Genomic DNA, 6,000 nt, shown 5'->3' on the forward strand with positions numbered 1-6,000 from the left:
CACCTGGGCCCGCAAGTCCACTGGCTCCCGTGCTGCGGCCAAGGCTTCTGCCGGCAGCACTGTCCGTGGAGGAAGGGGGTCCTTGGTGCAGAGGTACTCTGGCTTGCGGGACAGGGCATCCGCCCTCTGGTTGTGACCGCTGGGAATGTACGTCACGCGGAAGTTGAACCGGGCAAAAAACAACGACCACCGGATCTGCCGCTGGTTCAACTTCCGAGCTGTGGTGAGGTGCTCGAGATTCCGATGGTCCGTTCGGACCTCCACCTGACGTCGGGCCCCCTCCAGATGATGTCGCCAAGCCTCGAATGCAGCCTTGATAGCCAGCAACTCTTTTTCCCAGATAGTGTAGTTGCACTCGGAAGGATTGAGTTTCCGGCAGTAGTAAGCGCAGGGAAAAAGTGTGCCACCATTCGTCGGAGCCTGTAGCAGCACCGCTCCCAGAGCCACATTGGACGCGTCTGTTTCCACCACAAAAGGCCGGAGCGGGTCGGGATGCCTCAGGACGGGTTCCGTGACGAAGGCTTTCTTGAGGGCTGTGAATGCTTCTTGCTGCGGGGGACCCCACCGGAACGCAACCTTCTTCCTGAGGAGCTGGGTAAGTGGAGCTGTCAGTGTGGCAAGCCGGGATGAAGGTCCGGTAGTAGTTGGCGAAGCCCAGCAGGCGCTGAACATCCTTCACCCGACGAGGGCTTCCCAGCTACACAAAGCTTCTACTTTACATGGGTCCATGGCTATGCCCTCGGGCGAGATGATATGCCGAGGAATTCTATGGAAGTCGGAAGAAGACGCATTTCTCCAGCTTCGCATTGAGTTGTTGCTCCATAGCGTTGCAGAACCAGACTGGCGTGTCGAAGGTGGCTTTCCTGGACCGGGAGTAAATCAGGATGTCGTCAGGTAGATAACCACGAACCGATCCAACATGTCTCGGAACACGCGTTCATGAAGTGCTGGAAAACGGCGGAGCATTGGTCAACCCAAATGGCATGACAGTGTATTCGTAGTGTCCGTATCGGGTGCGAATGCCGTCTTCCATTCGTCTCCTTCGCATCCGCACCAGGTTGTAGGCCCCGGAGATCGAGCTTGGTGAAGATCGTGGCCTCCCGCAACCTTTCCAGTAGCTCCGGGATGAGCGGCGGGGTAGCGATTCCGCACCGTAATGGCATTTGGCGGCGGTAATCACAGCACAGGCGCAAGTCCCCTGTCTTCTTCTTCACAAAGAGGACCGGGGCCGAGAGGGACTTTGAAGGCGGATGAACCCTCGGGCCAGGTTTTTGTCCAGGAAGTCCCTGAGGCGGCCAACTCGGGCTCCGACATGGAATACAGGCGTCCCACAGGCAGTGGTGCGTTGGGCAGAAGGTCCACGGGCAATCGTGGGGCCGATGCGGGGTAGTCGGTCCGCCTCCTTCTCGCTGAACACGTCGTGAAGTCCGTCAGCTCAGGAGGCAAGGTGATGGCAGCGGTGGGGCGTTCTGGCGGCACAGGTGTGGCGGATGTGATCGACACACTGCAGACTCGGGAAAGAGATGGCGTTCGCGACCAGGCCACCTGAGGATCGTGGGTCCGAAGCCAGGCCAACCCAAGGACCAAGGGAAAATGAAGGTCCGCCGTGACATAAAACTGGATCGCCTCCTCATGGTCCCCAATAGCCAGGCGCAAAGGCTGGGTGGCGAATTTAATGGGGCGGACACCAGTTCTCGTCCATCAATTGTCTCTACCCGCATCGGAGGGTCCACGGAACCACGGGACCGCAAACTGGGTCACAAAGGCCTGGTCCATAAAGTTTGTTGTGGCCCTGAGTCCACCAGCGCATGCGCCTGGAGCCCGTCCGACTGGTTCCCCAACCATATCCGTGTGTCCAGAATCAGATGCCGAGGGGCCCAGAGTCTACTTCCATAGCGTCCAGTGGGGCTTAGTGCGTGCCCGACCTAGGGTTTCCCGAGGTCGGGCCTGCTCCGCTTCCCGATTGGTCACGCTGTGATTCGGGGACGGCGTGCCCGCCGCTTTCTGGGGCAAGAAGCGGCGGTGGCGGGCTCCCCACAGTACAGGCACAATCCCCTTGGCGCCTCGGTTCCGCTCCTGGGCTGTCAGGCGAGGTCTGACCGCTCCCAACTCCATGGGCTCTTCCGCAGCGGTTACAAAACGTGGGGCGACCCGGGGTGCTGGTGGTGCAGGAAGTGGGGGTGCAGATGTCGGCGGGTCCCGGGGTGCGACGGACGGTCGCCGTTGCAGGCGGGCATCGAGGCGGAGACAAAGGGCACCAAGTTGTCGAGGTCCGCGGGCGCCTCCACCGGGCCAGCTCGTCTTGCAATTCCTCTGAGAGTCCCTCCTGGGAACGTCCACCAGCGCTGCATCATTCCAGTCAGAGTCCTGGCACAAAAGACGAAATTTGGCGGTGTACTCCTGCAGGGGGCGTTTCCCTTGACGGAGTTCCTTAAGGCGCCTGGTTGCCATCAGCATTCGAACAGGGTCCTCATACATGATGCGAGGTGCTGCCAAAACGCTGTTGGTCCGCCAGCAGGGGCTGTCCTGGAGCAAGAGGCGTGGCCATCGAGCAGCCGAGCGGAAAGAAGGTTAATCACGAAGGCCACCTTAGCCCGGTCATCTGGGAAATCCTCTGGCCTCATAGCCATGTAGAGCTGGCACTGTCCCAAGAAGGTCGGGAACATCTCAGGCTGCCCAGAAAACTTATCCGGCACGGTTATCGGGCACTTGCGACGAGGAGGAGGAGTGGGAGGATGGGGGGGGGCTGCAGGCACATTCCTGGCAGCAAGTTGGCCTGCCAAGTGAGCCACTTGCTGCTGGAGCTGTTGATTAGCCGCTTGTAGCTGCTGTAACTGCTGCTGTACCTGCTGCTGGTCCATCTTTGGTGGAAGATGTTTTAGTCAGGTCTTGGACAAAATGTTCTGTTTCCCTTCCCCCAATACTCCCAGCAAAGAGTCCGTCAGAGGCCTTCCTTTTTTTTCCTTTTATTTACATAGATACATGTCCTGGCCACGTCTACCCACGGGCCTGCCAAGTTTCTGGAGATAACGAGGAAATTATAGATAAGGCCAGAATTACTCACGAATATATTCTTCCCTCCATTGATACAGTTTGCCCGCCCAAATTCATTGCTTTGTCCAAGACAAAAAACCAGGAAGTCCCGCCTCCTATTTATAGTCTCTGCAGATGTCACTGCATGACAATCATGACTTGGCTTCCTCCCAACGCTGTTTCTGCTGCGCGCGCCGGTCACGCCTCCGCAGCCTTGCATCACTCCAAAACTGTTCTTGGGGCGTTGCCAAATCAGAAGAAGGCTCCAGAGAATCAGGCCTTGCCGGCCCCTCCTCCTCCCTTTGAGTGGGTGCCAGGGAGGGAGAGGGCTCAAGAGAAGCAGGGCTTGCCAGGTCTTCTCCCTCACTTTCTGAATCATCTGAGTCCAGGAGTCTGGGTCCAGGAACCTGGGTCACAACACATCCTTTTTACAACGTGGCGACCAAAACTGAATGCAATATTCCAAGTGTGGCCTTACCAAGGCATTATAAAGTGGTATTAACACTTCACGTGATCTTGATTCTATCCCTCTGTTTATGCAGCCCAGAATTGTGTTGGCTTTTTTGGCAGCTGCTGCACACTGCTGGCTCATATCTAAATGGTTGTCCACTAGGACTCCAAGATCCCTCTCACAGTTACTACTATTGAGCAAGGTACCACATATACAATACCTGTGCATTTTGTTTTTTTGGCCTGAATATAGAACCTTACTTTTTTCACTGTTGAATTTCATTTTGTTAGATAGCGCCCAATGTTCAAGTCTGTCAAGATCTTTCTGTATCTTGAGCCTATCTTCTGGAGTGTTGGCTATTCCTGCCAGCTTGGTGTCATCTGCAAATTTGATGAGTTCCCCATCTATCCCCTCGTCCAAGTCATTGATGAAGATGTTGAAGAGTACTGGGCCTAAAACAGAGCCTTGGGGTACTCCACTGCATACTTCCCTCCATGTGGATGTAGTTCCATTGAGGACTACACATTGAGTGCGGTTGGTCAGCCAGTTACGAATCCATCTGGTGGTGGTGCTGTCTAACCCACATTTTTCTACTTTATCTAGTAGTAGGTTATGGTCTACTTTATCAAATGCTTTACTGAAGTCCAAGTAAATTATATCGACAGCATTCCTCTGGTCCACTAATTTTGTCACTTTGTCAAAGAATGCAATAAGATTAGTCTGGCATGATCTGTTTTTGACAAACCCATGTTGGCTTTTGGTTATTATTTTGTTTGCTTCTAGGTGTTCGGTGATTCGTTGCTTAACTTTTCCAGAATCTTCCCTGGTATTGAGGTTAGGCTGATAGGTCTGTAGTTTCCTGGATCTGTTTTTTTTTCCTTTTTTGAAGATGGGAACTACTCAGCTCTTTTCCAGTCCTCTGGCAGTTCCCCTGTGCTCCAGGATCTTTGAAAGATATAGTTCAGTGGTTCTGAGATTTCAGCTGCCAGTTCCTTCAGAACCTTGGGGTGTAATCCATCCGGTCCTGGTGATTTGAACTTGTCTAGGGTAGACAGATGTTCACTTACCATTTTTTTCCCTATTTTAACTTGTGTTCCTAATCTGTTTTTTGTGGTGCTGTTTTTGATAGGTTGGATTGTTTTTTCCTTTTGTGTAAAGACAGATGCAAAATATGAGTTAAGTAGATCTGCTTTCTCCCTGTTGCTTGTCACCTTCTTGCCACTTTCTCCCAGCAATGGGCCAATTGTTTCCTTGACTTTTTTTCTTATTTTTAACATGTTGGAAGAAGCTTTTTTTGTTATTTTTTACTTTTGTCGCTAGCCTTTGTTCATTGTGAGCCTTAGCATTCCTCACTTCATCTTTACATCTTTCTGATCATAGTCCGGTTTGGATTGAATTTGATCAGGAAAAGGAGGCTAGGAGATCATGGAGGTTGAATGAGAACTTGTTTAAATATGAACAAAATGTAAATGAATGTAAAAAACAAATGAAAGAATTTTTTATTATGAATATGAAAATTGGTACACCTATAGAGATGGTTTGGGATGCAAGTAAAGCTTATATGAGGGGAACTCTTATACTATTTATTTATTTATTATTTATTAATTAAATTTCTAAACCGCCCTTCTCCCGAAGGACTCAGGGCGGTGTACAGCCTTATTAAAATACATAGATAGACAATAAATTTAAAATAATTTTAAAATGAAATATTTAACCGGCCAATTTAACTAAAAATAACAAAACCAATTAAAATCAGTACAAAATTTAAAATTTAAAATTTAAAAAACTAAAAAATCTAATCCAGTCCTGCGCACCTGAATAAGTATGTTTTAAGTTCACGACGGAAGGTTCTAAGGTCCGAGAGTTGGCAAAGTCCTGGGGGGAGCTCGTTCCAGAGGGCGGGAGCCCATGAAAACCCTTCCTGGGTGTTGCCAGGCGACACTGCCTAGCTGACAGCACCCTGAGGTCCTCTCTGTGAGGCGCAGGTCGGTGAGAGGTATTCGGTAGCAGAAGGCGGTCCCATAAATAGCCCGGCCCTATGCCATGGAGCGCTTTAAAGGTGATCACCAACACCTTGAAGCGCACCCGGAAGGCCACAGGTAGCCAGTGCAGTCTGCGCAGGATAGGTGTCACCAGGAGCCACGAGGCTCCTTCTATCACCCGCAGCCGCATTCTGGACTAACTGCAGTCTCCGGATGCCCTTCAAGGGAGCCCATGTAGAGAGCATTGCAGTAATCTAGGCGAGGCGTCACGAGGCGTGAGTGACCGTGCATAGGGCATCCCGGTCTAGAAAGGCGCAACTGGCGCACCAGGCGAACCTGGTAAAAGCTCTCCTGGAGGCGGCCGCCAAATGATCTTCAAGGACAGCCGTTCATCCAGGAGGACGCCCAAGTTGCGCACCCTCTCCATCGGGGCCAATGACTCGCCCCAACAGTCAGCCACGGCTGCAGCTGACTGTACCGGGATGCGGCATCCACAGCCACTCTGTCTTGGAGGATTGAGCTTGAGCCTGTTTC

Source organism: Ahaetulla prasina, chromosome 5, assembly GCF_028640845.1.
Source record: "Ahaetulla prasina isolate Xishuangbanna chromosome 5, ASM2864084v1, whole genome shotgun sequence".
Classification (NCBI taxonomy): Eukaryota; Metazoa; Chordata; class Lepidosauria; order Squamata; family Colubridae; genus Ahaetulla; species Ahaetulla prasina.